This window comes from Corylus avellana, chromosome 9 (genome assembly GCF_965113065.1).
Source record: "Corylus avellana chromosome 9, dhCorAvel1.hap1.2, whole genome shotgun sequence".
NCBI lineage: Eukaryota > Viridiplantae > Streptophyta > Magnoliopsida > Fagales > Betulaceae > Corylus > Corylus avellana.
The window spans coordinates 6,461,255-6,478,908 of record NC_142498.1 but is presented as its reverse complement, the minus strand read 5'-3'; the positions used below and the strand labels follow the sequence as shown (position 1 = coordinate 6,478,908).

The 17,654-nt window shown below is 34.7% G+C and overlaps 1 pseudogene; it reads right to left on the bottom strand.

Moving 5' to 3' along the window:
* Positions 1–13,360: 13,360 nt before the first annotated feature.
* On the bottom strand, positions 13,361–14,619 carry LOC148583642 (uncharacterized; annotated as a pseudogene).
* Between the last annotated feature and the right edge of the window lie 3,035 nt (positions 14,620–17,654).

The window sequence follows — 17,654 nt, the reverse complement described above, 5'->3', positions numbered from 1 at the left end:
GAAGTTTGGCTCGTTGTCAGCCCTAACCCGTTATCGGCCCTTTTTGGAGTTTGGCCCGTTGTCGGCCTTTTGAATCTGCATTCACAGCCACCTGCCGCCGTCGCTGGCTGCCCGCCAGCCTCTATCTCCTCCGGCAATCGTCATCATCTACGGCCCGTTCCCCACCTCCACCACCGCCGTCATCATTATTTCGGATTTCAAACTCAAGGTTCCAAAATATTTCACCTTGAGTTTGAGGGAGGATGTTAGAATATATGGAAAATATATTATATTTTTCATATATTCCATAATTATGCTGATATTGAAATATTCTCTATTTATGGGTTAATTGTAATCATATATTGAGATTGTAATCAAATCAAGGAGATTTGATTACCAAACTTGTATTTAGACATTACCCTATAAATAGGGACCTTTGTATTGTAGACAAATAAAGTTAATGAGCACAATGTAGCCCTTAGGGGTATTCCGAGTGGTGGACGTAGGTGTCTAACACCGAACCACCCGTAAGTTCTTTGTGTTTATTTTCTATATTGTTTCCGCTTATATTCCCCCATAATCATTATTTCAACAGTACGATTCTATATTAATTTATTGTTGTATCGCAATAATTTGATCAAATTAATGTAAGGGTCCATTAGGTTTTGGATGTGCAAATTTAAATCCATTCCCAAACAAAGGAAAACAAAATAATTAACGTGTTTAGCATAGATTATGGGGGAGAAAATGAAACTAATAACCATTAGTTGGAGTATGACCTTTAACAGATGGGTTGTGATTTATTTATTTATTTTATATAAGTAAGAATTTATTCAAAATTTAATAAATGCAAAATAATAATAATAATAATAATAATAATCACAAGCAACACCACAAAAACAAGTGGGCCTAAAAATTAGAGGTACCCACCCGACGGCTGCATTTAATCAGCCTTAGTTTGAACTTTGAAGCAAGGCTAGCCTGCTTGCAACGATATTGAATGCCATTTTGACTCATGTAGGACTAGGCAGCAATTCAAATAGATGGCGTAGAGTGTACTTTTTTTCACATAAGAGAAGTCACGAGTTTAATTTCATTTTTATTTTAATTAAATATTTTAAATGTCGAAAGTTTGAAACAACACATAAAAGAGAACGTAAATTAAATATTAATTAAATAATTAAATTTAATATATGTCATCCTTATGAAGTTAAAATGGCATGATCATTGTCCTTGCAAGCAGCTAGCCTTGCTTCGAAGTTATTCAAACTAAACCTAAGGGGGTGTTTGGCAATAGTGTTCAGCCAGCCTAGACACTGTAGATTATTAGTATAAGTGCATTTTAATAAAATAATCCTCATAAACCTGATGTACAATTACCCTATTAGCCTTTACTTTTTTTTTTTTTTTCTTTTTTTTTTTCTGACAAATTCTAGCGCTTTGATTTCTCTTCAGCTCCCTAGCTCATTTTCTTTCCTCAGCCAACTGACCCAAATCTACTTGTGTGAGCCCTTCTTACCCCCCACCCCCAAACTTGCATCCTCTCTCTCTGTCAAAAATATAAATACGCAAAAGAAACCCAGAGGGGCAAGGGAGAAGAGGGCGGAGGGTTTGAGTTGAAGACGATGAGGAGGTGCCACGTGTGGAGGAGCAGGAGTGGGACGAGGAACCGCTAGAGGGCTGGAGATTGAGCTGAGCCCTTGAGCCGTAGAGGATGATGGCGGCGCGGTCATAGGCGCGAGCGGCGTCCTCGGCGGTGGTGAAAGTGCCGAGCCACTTGCGTGTACGCTTGCGTGGCTCTCGGATCTCGGCTACCCAGTTGCCCCAACTACGCTGTCGGGCTCCACCGTACCTGAACTTGCTGTTGTCGGGGCCTCCTTTGCCCTTGCATTTCCTACTGCTTGAGCAGTTATCGGCGGTGGCGATGGTTGTGTCTGTGATCTTGTTTGTGATGGAAGAGAAGGAAGGGATGGGTGGGTGGGTGTCTTGGGGAGGGTGATGAGTGTTGTCCATAGGGTGAGGGAGCTTTAAAGATGGAAACCGCCTGGTTCAGTGTTCTTGACTAGTCGGAATAGAGGACTCTGGAGCTTTGTTTTGAATGTCATCTCTATAAATGGTGGATGAGGGCGGTGCTGTCTTTTGGGTATTTATAATTTAACTATTCGTCATAACCGAATGGACTGGGCTGATAGCATGAGATTTTCTGTAGAAAAAATTCAATAACTAAGGGACAATATGGTAAAAAAGTGACAAATTTTAAGGATGAAAAAGTGGTCAACTGGTCAATAATGAACAGTATCTAGGCCATGGCCATTTCCAAACAGACCCTTAGGGTGCTTGATTGTGTTAGGGTCTCATTGACTTTTAAGCCGTCTTGTCTGTGAAAGTTTTTTGTTTTTTAATTAAGTTTTTAATAAATTCTCATTTATCTCCTCTCCCCCCCCCTCCAAAAAAAAAAAAAATGTCAATCCCTCAACCCATCTGCATGTTAAAGGCCTACTCCAACTTCAGTGACGGAGTAAAGTGAAGTTTCTAGTTCTACTCCAACTTTATGATTATTAATTTATAAACTAATTAGATTAATTTTCCTTTTAAAAGACTTTTTTTATTCATCAAATCAAAAGTTAATTTTTGGCCTAAAACTTTTTTACAACATAGAGAATAAGAACATGATGAAAATATATTCAACTTTCAATTGTAATACCACATTTTTAATAGATGGCATTTTTTAAGCATTTTAATGCCAAAAAATGACCAAAATTACGTAATCTGAAAATACAATTTTAAATAAATTGTAAGGAATTCTAATCTCCGACAATGCCAGTAGTACATACGAACAAGAAACAAATGCGCAGAAAATTGTACACACATTGAACCTATTATTATTATTTTTGAATTGGACAATGGACATTAAACCTATAAATAATAACGTAGTCCATATAATGTTAGTTATACTTAGCCTTAGATCTTAATTAGTTAATTGTATACACATTGAACCTATGATTATTATTGATTAATAACATGGTTAATTTCTTTTTAGTTACAATGTCATGCGGGTCGGGTCGGGTCCGATGATAAAACGGGTCGAGCTCGGGAGCCCTAAATGAGTTGAGCGAGCCGGGCAATGATCGAGTTAAACAAGTTGAGCTCACAATCCCTAAACAAACTTGGGCGAGCTTGCCGAGCTCGACTTAAACGAGTCGAAATCTCGAGCCTCCATTGAGCTTAATCGAGCGAGCTAGGTATGTGTCGCTAGCTAATCGAGCGAGCTTGTATAGTGTCAAAATCGAGCTCAAGTCGAGCTTAGCCGAGCGGGTATCGAGCGAGCTGTCAAGTGTGTCAGCTCATTTACAGTCCTAATTAAACCCGCTTAATTATAGATGTACAATTGGGATAGTTATTAACCGCTAATCACTAACAATCGTTAACCACTAACAACCGTTAACAATTGCCTACAAAAGCATGGTGAATCGATCTAGTGAGAAGGCACTGTTTGAAGTTGTCTATGGAAGAACTCTGAAACTTGCGATAAATCTCGTGGCCCTATCTAAGTTACTAGAAGCTATTGTGGCAGTGGAACATTTAACTGAACGAGTGAAAGCCACCCAAGAGGAAGTTCGTCAATGTCTATAAGAATCTTATGCTAAGTACAAGATGATAGAATATTTTTCGAGAAGGAGATCTTGCGATGGTGTATTTATGCAAGGGGCGACTACCAACTTGTACTTTTAAAAAGCTGAGGAACAAGAAATATGGTCCATGCAGAGTACTTACAAAGATTAACAACAAAATGCATATGTCATTTGTAACATCCGAGGAATTTATTAGGATGGCTAAGAATGCTTTAATATAAATTTTAATCTTAAGTTAAATCAAATATATTAGGAAAATATATTTGATGTCTAATTTAATATTCTTAGTTTGAACTGAGAAGTAGATAGTTAGAACTAGTTTTGATCCACATTATAGATTATTTGGCATTCAAGATTTGCGTAATTAGATTAACCGGATGGATAAGAGTTAGTAGTAATGGTAGTATTAGTGTGATAAATAATTTAATTGATTTAATTAGTTTAATGTAATAAGATATATATATATATATATATATATATATATATATATATATATATAGTACAAATACACATGGCCGTGAGCTCTAGTGAATGTTCATCTATGAAGGGCTGATGTTACATTAAATGATAAATATGCATATATATCAATATATATGTATTTATTGCAGGGACTTACGCCTACTGTCATCGCAAACTCTAAAACATTCTAAAATGTTCTCAAATGCTCCACTTGCTGTTTCGGCTGTAAATATCACTTTCCCACTTGTTCATTCTTGGCCAATTATGTCATAAGCTTTCATAAAAATTCCATCTTTGTCCCAAAATTCAGCCACTAAATACGCCGGGCTGTACTTGTTCTCAATTACAAAATAAAATGCTCTCTCTCTCTCTCTCTCTCTCTCTCTGAGTTCAAGTGAGAAATACTTATAATATTTATAAGCTTTAGAACTTAAAAGCTTTGGAGCTACTTAAAGGGGGACTGGTAGTATAATTCTTTTATCCCTAATTTATGTCAATTTGAGTTATTAAAATTTAAATTATGTTGTTATGATGTCTAAATTATTTGGAAAAGTGTGATTGAATATTTCAAGAAAGGATATTATGTTGTGATGCCCAAATAATATTAGAAGTTTTAGATAAATATTATATTAATGCCGAGTGATGCCCATATAAATATATGTAGTAATGCTACATAGTTGTTATGATGCTCGAGTGATATTATAATATTTTAGATATATGTCGTTATGCTGTCCAATTTTGGATTGAGCATAGAGATAAATTAAGAGGTCCTTATTTTAGCCTTTTAAATATAATTTTAAACTAATATATGGTCGCAGGCGGGCGTACTAAATGCAATGAATATTAGAATTAAGGGTTAGAACGGGAATCAAACTTAACGGTGAAAAGTAAGTATAACTACTTACTGAGCACGATACTATTTTAGTAAGTATAACTACTTACTGAGCATGATACTATTTTTATAAAGCTTTTTAAGTATAATTATTACATGAGCCTGATTATTTTATGAGTAACATGAGTATAAGCTTTCAATTATTTTTACATGTGTTGAAATAAGTTATGAAATGAAAGGAGATGATTATGAGAACAAAAGAATGATTTTAAGTGACATGTTATTGTATACTGATGAACATTGACAATAAGAGATGAATTAAATATGAAGCAATAAGGTTTTTCTATGTTAATGGTGGGAGCTGAAGGAGCCTCTCAGGTTAAATAAGAAGCTTTTAGTCTTCCTAGAATTGATTGTAAAATTATATGGTGTTTTTATGTTAACGGTGGAAACTGAATGAGTCTTCTAGGTTAAAATAAGAAGCCAGGTGCTAACCGAGGAGCCGAAGGTATCTCTTGATAGTCATAAACGAAAGGTTTAAGTCCTTTAAAAAGCCAGAAAGGCCAGAGATTACATTGCATACATTGACTAATGTGATTTATATGTTTTGGTAATTTATTTGTTTTAACTCTTTATATTTATACGCATATTCATTTTATGAGATGCAAGTAAAATGCATATATGTATAAATAAAGTGGTATGTCTAGAGATGATCAATGGATTTTATTACAAAATAGCTCTACAATGCTTATCTGATCAGCTATGGATTATACAAAAAATGAATCTGTCTGGAAAACCTAAGTTACCTAACATAGCTGTTATTATAATCACCATATTAGAGATATTTTCGAAAAAGACGGCTCATATTGAAAATATCAGAAATTCTTATACTTATTGAGACTGTTGACTCATTAATCCGCCAATGTAAATGTGGTAACACCACAATTACACCACATTTACAAAGATGTTGAAACAGATGTAGAAGATGGTGAAGATGATCCATATGCCTGCCTAGGTTATTATGGATAAGGCTTTTTGGTGCCTTAGTTTGTTATAGAATATCATGAAGATGTCTATCTTTTGAAATGTATCTATAGTTAGACATGTTCTAAATACTTTTGGAGTACATTTACCTATGTGCTGTCTATAGCACTTTTGACTAGTGTGTTTTCTTATCATGTAAAGTACAATGTATAAATCTGTTTAATATAAAAGTCTTGCTATCAGCTTTGATATGTTTTGTAAGAATTACATAAGAAAAAATAAATAAATTTTTCCGCTACGAGATTTATAATTTCTGATGATATTCAGGAAGAGGCAGTAATGCTCAATGGGAATTGGAGATTTCTACTTTCGCCTTTCATTAAGTAAAGTCGGGGCACTACATCGTTGATCTTCTCGAGGACTTGGCAATACCTTTAACATTCAACGTGGTAGACATTTTTGAATATTTTTCTCTAGATGAGTCGGAACTTAATTCGAGGGTAAATTCTCTTCAAGAAGGGGAGACTGATGTAGGACGTTCAACATGCCAAGCAAGGCTAAAATAAAAATAAAAATAAAAGGATTTATTATTATTATTATTATTATTATTATTATTTTATTTTGTAATTCCTTTCACTATTAGGATTATGTTTACAAGGAGTGAAAATGCGATTACGGTTAGTGGTTAGTGGCTAAAACTATTAACCGTAACGGCCTAGATGGTTAGTAAAATCCACTAACTGCCTCCGCGCCTAGTCGGTTAGTAGTTAGTAACATACTAACCGCTACCGCTTTTTCAAAGAAAAAATTTATAAAATTTATAAAACTTCAATTTCAAAAAAAAAAAAAAAAACGATGTCATTTCTATGGTAATACGATAATATCATACCACGTAAAACATCGCTTATAGATTTTTACGTTTTATATATATTTAAAATTATAAACACAAAAATGACATCGTTTCATATATATATATATATGGGGGTTAACGATTAGCAGTTAATAGTTTTGAAAAAACCGCTAACTATAACTGCAAGTATTTCTCTTCTATAAATAGGCTAAGCTTATAATATAAAACTAGTATTTATCTATAATGTAAAACTAACGCATTCAAATTATTATTAAATTAGAGAATTTTTTTCTCAAATACTCTGCTGGGGTTTATTTTCTTTTAGCCTACAGGCTTGTTTTATTATTATTATTTTTTTTTTTGTTAAAAGGCGCAAAAGCTTTTGATTGTGATTACTTAGTCTTCCGTTACCTCATCACAGTATAAAACGGAGACAGAGGTAGTGTTGGCTGGTATAGGCCAAGCCCCCACCCCCCAAAAATAAAAATAAAAAACTGTTACAAGGTATAATTTGATAATTTTAGCCCTGCGGCCTCAACCCAATGGCCCACTTTTTTTTTTTTTTTAAAAAAAAGTCAAACCAACTTCTATTTAGATCACCCCAAAAAATTTAAGCCCATTCAACTAGCCGAGCCTCTTAAAAAATTAAAACTAAACTGCCTTCAAACTAATTTAACACGATCCATAACTTTTTTACCTACTAGGCTATCACTATCACGATATATATATATATATGCGGCTACACCGACCTCAAATATCCATATGTTTTTCTTGTAATCTTGTTTTTCTATAAGACTATAAGCGTTGATTACTATCTTACTACGCTAAAATTTGAAAAAAAAATCGTTGAAGCGAAATTAATAGCAGACCGCAGAGTCTTAAACATTAATGTTATTTCACTTTTTTTATTTTTTTATTCTCTTACTCTCCACGATTATAATCATATGGACGACTTGTTGTGTATTTAGAATTTATTTTTCTTTTCTCGAGTTTTATTTATTTTTCTTCAAATTACAAACATATACCTTTTCTTTTTATGCTAACAAAATTTAGTTTATTTGTTTGACATATAAATTTTATTTTTCTTGTTTTGATAAGAATAATTTTTTTATAAGGTTTTCTTTACCGTTGGGAAAGTATCAACAAGTTTTAGTAGATTTTTGCAATTGAGGTACATTATTTGTTATTTTTTTTTTTATTAATAAATTTTTTTTGTTGACTTGTTAGATTAATAGTTATAATAATTGTTTAGAGAATATATTTCCTACACTGAAAGAAAATATATTAAATTGATATTGTATGTTATTTAACTTGTATAAGAGTAATTGTAATCAGGTTTGATTATAATAAAATCAATCAAATTTGTTTACCATACTTATTTATTTCAATTCTCCTATAAATATGAGCATTTATATTGTAATATTAATTAAACAATAAAAGCATAGTGTAGTCATTTAGGCTTTATATGTGGTATGTGGATATAGGTCATAGACCAAACCACATAAGCCTTCCGACTAACGCCAAAGTGGTCCTGTGAAAATTTATTTTCTTCTTCATTTTTATTTTTTATTTTTATTTTACGGTCAATATTTTTGCAGATCTCTTCACATAGATCCTGCACTTATATATATATATATATATATATATATATATATATAAAATCATCAGTGCTTCCGGCAACTTTTGCCACCTCCGGGGACCAATTCCACTTGGCCTTCATTGGCAATCCAACAGCTCATCCCTGCCACACCGCCTCCTTTCACAGACAACATCGAGTTCTGCCACTCACAACCAAGTTTGATCTCTCTTCCGCTGTCCCCACCTTAGATCCGGTGCCTAGAGCCGACTTCCATCGCCAGCAGCAATCCACCGTCTAGAAATCGCTGCTTAACTGCGCCATTTGCCGCCTATCTTTCCCACACCCGACCACAAATCTACAAACTCTGGTCGCCGATCCAAGCCCTGCGCTGGCTACCCTCTCCACTGGCCACATGTCTCTCAGCCACCATAGCTGTGCCAGATGCAAAGAATTTGAGGAAGAAGAAGATGAAAGGGTGTTTGGGAATGAGTTTATCTCTAACCCTTTTTCGCTATTTGAATGTGTAGATATTCCTATTATAGTTTTAGGAATATGTTACCGTGGTTTAGGTTTTTAAACCTAGATGTGTTTGACTACAAGATTAAGGTAATTCTTATTCCAGTTTAATGTAATCTATGAATAGGATATTCTTAAAAAAAAAAAAAAAAAAAAAAAAAAAAATTCTCAAAAGAGGCCAAGTTGCCCATCCTTTGGCCCATAGTTGGCTTATTTCTGCTCAGTCTTTGTGGTATTATTTAAAACCCAGGCCATTTCAGCCAACAATTGTCGCTCTTTTTGTTAGGCCTTTGTAGTATTGTTTAAAACCTAGGCCAAGTTCAGCCCACAGTTAACTCTCATTTCATCCCAAAGTTGGCTGTCTATTTTGACCCATAGACGGCCCTCTTTTGTATTGTTTTGCGGGCAAGGCTTAGGTGCGGTAGTTTTGACCAAAACTGAACCGTTTGGTGCAGTTTTGGGCAATAAACAAATAATTCTTTTAAAGAAAAAGAAAAAAAAAAGATTTAAAAACTAAAAGTATTAAAAAAATAGAAGAGAAAAAAAAAAAAAAAATGAAAGGGGTGGAGCCACCCCTTGGCCAAAATGAAAAATATTTTTAATTATTAGTTTTTTATATTTTTTAATTCTTAAATAATTGTTTGTTATATTTTTAAAAAAACTTATTTTTTCCCAGCCCAAAACTACACCGTTTGGTTCAGTTTTGAATTTTTCCTTCTCAAAACTGCACCAAACGGTGCAGTTTTGGACTACTGCATGGTGCGGTAGTTTTGCACTACCACACCTAAGCCTTGCCCTTGTTTTGCCATCTCCATTAAAAAAAACAAAAAAAAAAAAAAAAAAAAAAAAAAAGGGGGATAAAAGGAAGAAAATCAAACTCAAAGTTTTAGAATCTTTCACCTTGAGTTTGAGGAGAAATGTTATAAAATATATTTGCTACATTGAAATGAAATATACTAAATTGATATTATATATTATTTGCCTTGTATAAAAGTGATTGTATTCAAGTTTGATAGTAATCAAATAAATCAGATTTGTTTAACATACTTATCTATTTCAATTATTCTATAAATAGGAGCATTTGTATTGTAATATTAATCAAGCAATAAAAGCATAATGTAGCTCTTTGGTCTTTATAAGTAGACGTAGGTTATAGACCAAACCACGTAAAATCTTTTGTGATTATTTATTTTATTTCCGCAGTTTTTTTTCTATTTCTTTATTATTGTAATCAGGTTTCATGGTATTCAAATCAATCAGATTTGATTACCATACTTATCTATTTCAATTCTCATATAAATAAGAGCATTTATATTGTAATATCAATCAAGCAATAAGGGTATAATGTAGCCGAACCAAATAAAATCTGTGTCTCATTTATTTTATTGTTCCGCATTTAATTTATTTTCTTATATCATTATGAATTTCTTCACGTTATTAGAGCCACAAGCTTACGCCAGTGTTTCCGATCCAAGTGGTCCTGTGAGTTTTTTTTTTTTTTTTTTTTTCTTAGGAAAAGTGCTGCCTTTTGTTGTCTATTGTCATCGTTGCATTATGTCCATCTATGAAATTTGATTTATGACTGTGTGATGGTAGTCAATTCCTTGCCTAAAAAAACAACTCTCAGAATAGCTCTGTTCATGCTTGAATTTTGGTGAGCTCCACTGTAGCACAATCTCCGGCATCTTCTCCAGAAATATCTCTACTAACGAATTCTCCAACGGCCTTCTCTCCTTCCATTCCGCAAGTTTCTTACCAGCTAGATCTCCAACAGCCCACTGCCAGCCTTGCACCGTGATGACCACGAGTCCACCATATTCAGTAGTCCACAACCTCTGGAGTGCTGCCGCGATCTGATGCTCCTCCTCAGATCAACACCTCCATGCGACCTCCCTATGTTGGCTTCCAGCCTTCCAAGCCCAGAGCCGACGCCCTCTCGACTGACATTGTGTCTCACAGCCTCTGCCATCAGCCCACACCGCCGCATATTTGCACCTTACCAGCAAGTTTGTAAATTTTGTAGGTCAAACCCTAACGAGACAATAAGGGGTGACAACTATTAAAGAAAGAAAAGAAAAGAAAAAAAAAAAAAAAAAAAAAAAAAAAAAAACGTGAAGTGCTGGATATGCTTGATACATTGCTTTATTTAAACGAAAAAAAAACGTTAAATACATTTTTACCCCTTTGATTTAACAACTTTATTTTTTGGTTCCCTAAGGTTTAATTTTTATCATAGTAGGTACTTCAGGTTTACATAAAAATAGAGATGGTACCTCCGTCTAAATTCTGTCCAAAATTTGACGAGAAGCCACTTCAGCACCATTAAAAATCGACATGTGTCCATATTTTAATTAAAAATACAAAATAAAATTTTTAAAATTAAAAATAATATATATATATATATATATATATATATATATATATATTTTAAAAAAAAAGAGGGGTTGCCCGCCACCCCATGGGGGTGGCTGGAGCCACCCCTTGCAGGGTTGGGGGTGGCCGAACCACCCCCAATTTGCAAAAGCAGAAGAAGAGATCTTTTTATTCCTTCTTCTGAGGAGTTGCTTCTCAGCTTTATAGACTAAAACTGCTCGTTCCTCCACCATTCTTCTAGCTCAATCTTAAGACCATTTAATCTCCAGGATAGCAAGCATACACAGGGTCAAAGTGATGGTCAGGAGTTAGGAAAGGAAATTGACATTGAGGGTCTGGACAATGAACTGGTCAGAGAAGAGTGAAAGTGCAGGGAGGAAGCAGTTGACAATCAGGAAGATGGATGTAAAAGGGTAGAGATGCCAACATTAAGGTATGCTATCCTCTGCAAAAGCTTCATTCTTGGACTAGCCAGGAGAGTATTGTTGTGGGAGAAGAAAATTTTAACTGAAAACAAGGAATAAGAATATCTCCTCTTCTTCTGCTTTTGCAAATTGGGGGTGGCCGGTTACCCGTAAGGACAAAATGGGGGTGGCAAGTTGTCCAAAGGGGTGGCTCGAGCCATTTTTTTTTTTTTTTTTTTTAAATTATAATATTTTTAAACTTAAAGTTTTTTAGTATTTTTAATTAATATGAGGACACATGTCTATTTTTTAATGGTGCTGACATGGCTTTTCGTCAAATTTTGGATAGAATTTAGACGGAGGTACCATTTTTGTTTTTATATAAACCCAAGCTACCTCCTGTGATAAAACTAAATCCTAAAGGAAAAAACATAAAGTTGTTAAAGCACATGGGGCAAAAATATATTTAACCCAAAAAAAAAAAAAAAAAATCTCAGTTGAAAAGAGAAGAGAAGAGGAAAAAAAACAAAAAAAAAAAAAGGTTCAAAAGAGGCCAAGTTGCCATTTTTTGGGGGCTCTTTGTTGGCCTATAGTTTGGCCTTTGTGGTATTGCTTAAAGACCCACACCCGGCCTTTGTGGTACTGTTTCCAACCCATGCCCATTTCAGCTCACAGTTGGCTCTCACTTTAACCCAAAGTTGGCTCTCATTTTAGCCTATAGTTGACTCAGTTTTTGGCCTTGTGGTATTATTTAAAGCCCAAGCCTATTTCAGCCCATAGTTGGCCCTCTTTTGTATTTTTATTTAAGGCGCATCTTAGATCACCGCCACCGACCGCCTCCAGTCGTCACCGTCAAGTGTTCCATCTCCAGCAAAAGAAGAAGAAGAAAATCAAACTTAAGGTTTCAGAATCTTTCACCTTGAGTTTGAGGGAGAGTGCTGCAGAATATATTTCCTACATTGAAAGGAAATATATTAAACTGATATTGATGTTATTCACCTTGTATAAGAGTGATTGTAATTAGGTTTGATGGTAATCAATCAGATTTGATTACCATATTTATCTATTTCAATTCTCATATTCCTATAAATAGGAGCATTTGTATTGTAATATCAATCAAGCAATAAGAGTGTAATGTAGCCCTTTGAATTTTATCTGTGGACATAAGTCATAGTCTGAACCATGTAAAATTTGTATATCATTTATTTCATTATTCCTCATTTAATTTATTTTCTTATATAATTATTTTAACACTACCCCTCACATATGAGCTCAAACTCCCTTTTAATAGGTGAGACCCAACACATGGAATATTTAATTTAAATGGGGGATCATTTGACATAGTCAAGGTTTGATCCTAGGGCCTCTAGCCCTGATATCATGTTAAACTACTAGTTAAGACCGAACCACGTGAAATCTTTTGTGTTTATTTATTTTATTTTTCCAATTTATTTCTATTTCTTTATAAATTTCTTCAATAATATGTTAATAATTTTTATTAGATTATTTGTCATTAAGCACAATGGTGGAGCCAGGATTTTGGGTCATGGGGGTTAAGATTTTTTTTATGAATAAAAAATAATTGAAACGGGACAAAAATTAATTAAAAATATTAAAAATAATATAACTAACTCAACAAAAGAATAATTCAGCAAAAATTAATTATTATTTAAATAATATAAATGTAACTTACAATTTATTTGTTACACCTTGCGTTAATTTATTCAGTTGTCCTCGACGAATCTTCATATCTTAAAATCGCTGCATGATTTGTTCATTGCTAATAGTCTTGAATATATCATTTTGAATGTACATGACTAAACAATCGTTCATCCATTGATCTCCTATTCTATGACATAAATGATTTTTAACAATATTCATTTCTGAAAATGGTTTTTCAATTGTTGCGGTCGCAACTGGTAGAATCAATTACAATTTCACAAATGAATAAGCCAATGGATACACAATATCTTTTTTCATCTCTACCATCTTCTCTGCAAGTTGTCCAATCCCTTTGAGTGTTGTGAATTCATCACTAAAATGCTTGTTAATGATATATGTCTCAAGTTGGTTGTCCAAGGTGATAAGTTGAACTACTGACTAATCATTCAGATAAAATTGAGCAAGACGAAGTAATTTCTCTTTATTAAAAGCAGCAAATGAATCATCTAGGCTCAAGCACGTAACACAAAGTAATAATTTGAAATTCGCCTCATTAAAACGATAGTTAAGTTCTTAGAGTTGCATGTCTATAACAGTATAATAAAGCTCCACACAATAATGATGTGAATTGTTCATTCTTTGAGCTTTCTTCATGATCAAGGTTGGTATAGTTCATCCATATTAGGAACATCAATATTGTTTTTGACACAAAACTTAGAAACTTCTTTAAATATAGTGTTCCACCCATCTTCTCTCATAGCTGGTAAATGCCGCTTTGAAACTTCAACCAAATTCATTGCATTCAAAATATCTTGATCTTTTCATTGTACTGTTAGAGATAACTCATTTGTAATCCCCAAAATAGTTATCATCAAATATAAATTGAAAGCAAATTCAAAAGTTTGGAGAGACTGAACTAGTATATTTGCTTCTAATCTTTGTTCAGAATATAAACCATCTTCCACAATATCTTCAACAGCATCAATGACAGAAGAAGACATGAGAATAAGACTAACAACTGCACCAAAATGAGAACTCCAACATGTATCTCTAGGTTTGTTTAGATTAATTTCTTGATTCAAGCCACGACCAGTAGAAATTTCATTATTTTGTAGTGCTTCCACCACTTCAGCAGTTCATTTTTCATGAAGTACGTTATGACGTTAGCATGATGCTTCAATAACATTAAAAACACTATTAACCACACTAAAAAAAGTTGCAATTTGGATGTGATTTTTAGCAACAGCAACTAAAGTTAATTGAAGCTGATGTGCAAAGCAATGAACATAATAGGCAGATGAATTGTCATTCAAAATAAGTGTTTTAAATTCATTCAACTCACCTCGCATATTGCTGCTCCATCGTATCCTTGTCCTCGCAATCTGCTAATACTTAAATGAAGCTTGCTAAGTACATATTGAATTGTTATCTTCAATACTGCAGCTATGGTATTGCAAACATGTGTAATGCCTAAAAAACGTTCAATCACATGACCTCGCTTATCTACATGTTGTGCAAAAATCTACCTAAATTAATAGGTGAATAATTGTACGTTTTAACTCGCAATTGCACAAGATCAAAACAATAGTATAGCAGGCAAATACGAGATCATTCCCATGAGGATTGGTAAATTATGTTTAGAAGTAGATTCCTATTTAATTAAAAGATAAAATTCAATTGTCACGATTGAATTCAATAAAATAAAAGATAAACAAAAACTAAAAAGGATTAGGGTTTTGATATCCACCACTAATTATATTCAACTAATATAACAATATGCCAATGCTTTGATCATGTTATGCATATCTAATGTTTGCCAACCTAAGGGCATGGGTGTATACTCCTTAAGCTATAGATTTTCCTAAGCAATGAGTTAGGCATGTGTGTATATTCTAACTCTTTTCTTTCCTAAAGGATTTAGCATGGTATATACTAAGTTGTTCTTTAGAAAAGCATATGTTCTATGAAAATCGACAAACACACGAGGCCTAGGGCATGGGTGTATACTCCCGGTTCCCCATGTTGATTAACCCAAGAATCGCGGTGTGTATTCTTTTGTTACTTAAGTTAAACCCAGGACTCGGTCATCCAAATTGATCTAACTAACGAGTCCATACCACATGCACACGTTGATCAGGCACACACATATAAGGAATTCATGCAAGCAGCTATTAATCAAGTTAAATAGCACAACAAGATCTTCACAAAGGCGCCAATATTGAAATATTAATTAAACATAACTAGGGCTTCAATCTAGCCCTAAATAAAATATAAACTACATAATAAAAATAAAAGGGTGGAAGAGAAGAAAAACCCAAACTCCTCTTCATATAGCCTTCAGTTCCTTTCCAGAGCTTGTGCCTCTTTCTCCACACCTCTTCCTAGAGGCTAAGAGGTTTATTTATAGGCTTTAGAAGTCCTTGTCACACAAGTAAATCTAGGAATTTCGTAGGGTTTTAATCCTATTACAATCAGGAGTTGGAAAACCCTATTATGGAAGGAAAGAGAGTCTGTCCGCAGCTTCTAAAATTCTCCAGCACACAGGTGCGATCGATCGCAACCCGTCTGTGATTGATCACAGTCTCCTGCGATCAATCACACTACCAGAAACTCCAATTTTTCCAAAATTCTCTCTTTGAGCTCAAATCTTCCAGATTTACTTCATTTTCTTCCAAAAGCCTACAAAAGCAAAGAAAATACAAAAAGGAAGTAAAATGGCTTAATTAACCAAAACCAAAGGATTAAAACATGCAAGTTAAATGCTGAAAATATGAATATTTTAGCACTTATCACTACATAATGCAAAACGATTGTCAATTGTTCTTTAACAGGTATATGATCAGATTCATCAACTAGTATATCAAATGAAAAGTTTCTAAGATCTTTAAGAATAGCATATATAGTTTCACTTGCTGTAGCATTTGTTATTTCTTTTTGAATGTTTGGTGTAGTCATTTGATGACTTTCAAGAGCATTTTATAAGACACATTGTCAATTTATTCATTATGTTTCACAGGAAACCACCACAATTTACGAAAATTCTCTTGATTACTTGAGTCTTTACATTCATCATGGCCACTTTAGGTCTGACAGAAGGCGTGAACAACAAAAGTCGTAGCTCAGAGACTTGGATTCCCTTGAGTACATCGTACCGGAAACAGCTTAAACAGTTTGGTGTTCTCTGTGGGAACAACTAAGCCGTTCTTACAAAAACCATATCAATAGTAATGGTGAATACAGGATCAAGAAGTCGAGCCTGCACCGAAGAACCACCGGCCCAGGTCAATCAAAGGCCACCACCAGCACATCAGAACGCTGTTGACAAAGAGCGAATTGCTTCTCTCGAAGCACAAATGGCGCTTATAATCCAGCAGAATGAAGAATTGCGACTCAAATTTCCATCTCCATCTCAAATCAAGCAGGCTGAATAGTCGGATGGGCAAAGAAATCACGGTCATCACTCTAATAACCGGAACCGCCATTCTGACGGTCACAGCCAACAAGGCGAGAGTCACCCTCCCCCTCGCAGCCGTACTCGCCGAGGTGAAAACTCTCGTAACACGGTAGAACCACAACCAATCACGGCTCCGCAAGGAGAAGCAGACAAAGCGTTGGCAGAACTTAAGACCAAACTGGAGGCTATGGAGAAGAAGGGGAAGTATAAGATTGCAGTGGTAAGTAAGCTCTTCGCCGGGACGGAGACGCCCTTCACCAAACAGGTAATCGATCACCCATTCCCCAACAAATTTAAAACACCCCACATAACGAGCTAGAGTGGAGTTGGAGATCCAACCGAGCATCTAGAGAATTATCGGATGCACCTAACGTTGCACGCCATTCCTGACAAAATAGCGTGCAGAGCCTTCCCAACTACACTCTCGGGAAACGCTAGAGAGTGGTTCCAAAGACTGGCGCCTAATTCTGTGGCTACCTTTGATGATTTGGCTCAATTTTCCTCACTCATTTCCTAGGTTCCAGAGATAGGAAGAAGCCCTGCGAGTATCTATTGACACTTCACCAATTAGGGGGGGAGAGTTTCAAAGAATTCATGATTCAGTTTAATACCAAAAAACTGAAGGTAGAAGATCCTACGGACGGTGTAATCTTTTTCACCGTCTGTAATGGTATCTCACCCGAGGAGCCGATGCGAGGAAAATCACGAGAAAGTAGCTGAACAACTTCCAGGAGCTACGGGACAAGGTGGAAGAGTTTATCAACGAAGAAGAAACCTTGAAGGCAATGAGGTCAGCTCGAAAAACTCCTAAGAAATTGAAAGAAAAGAAGAGGAAAGATCACCCAAGGTTCGACGCCCCTAAGAACTTCAAGAAGAAGTTTAACAATCACAATTTCACCCAGCTCAATGCCGACATTTCCGAGGTCTTGA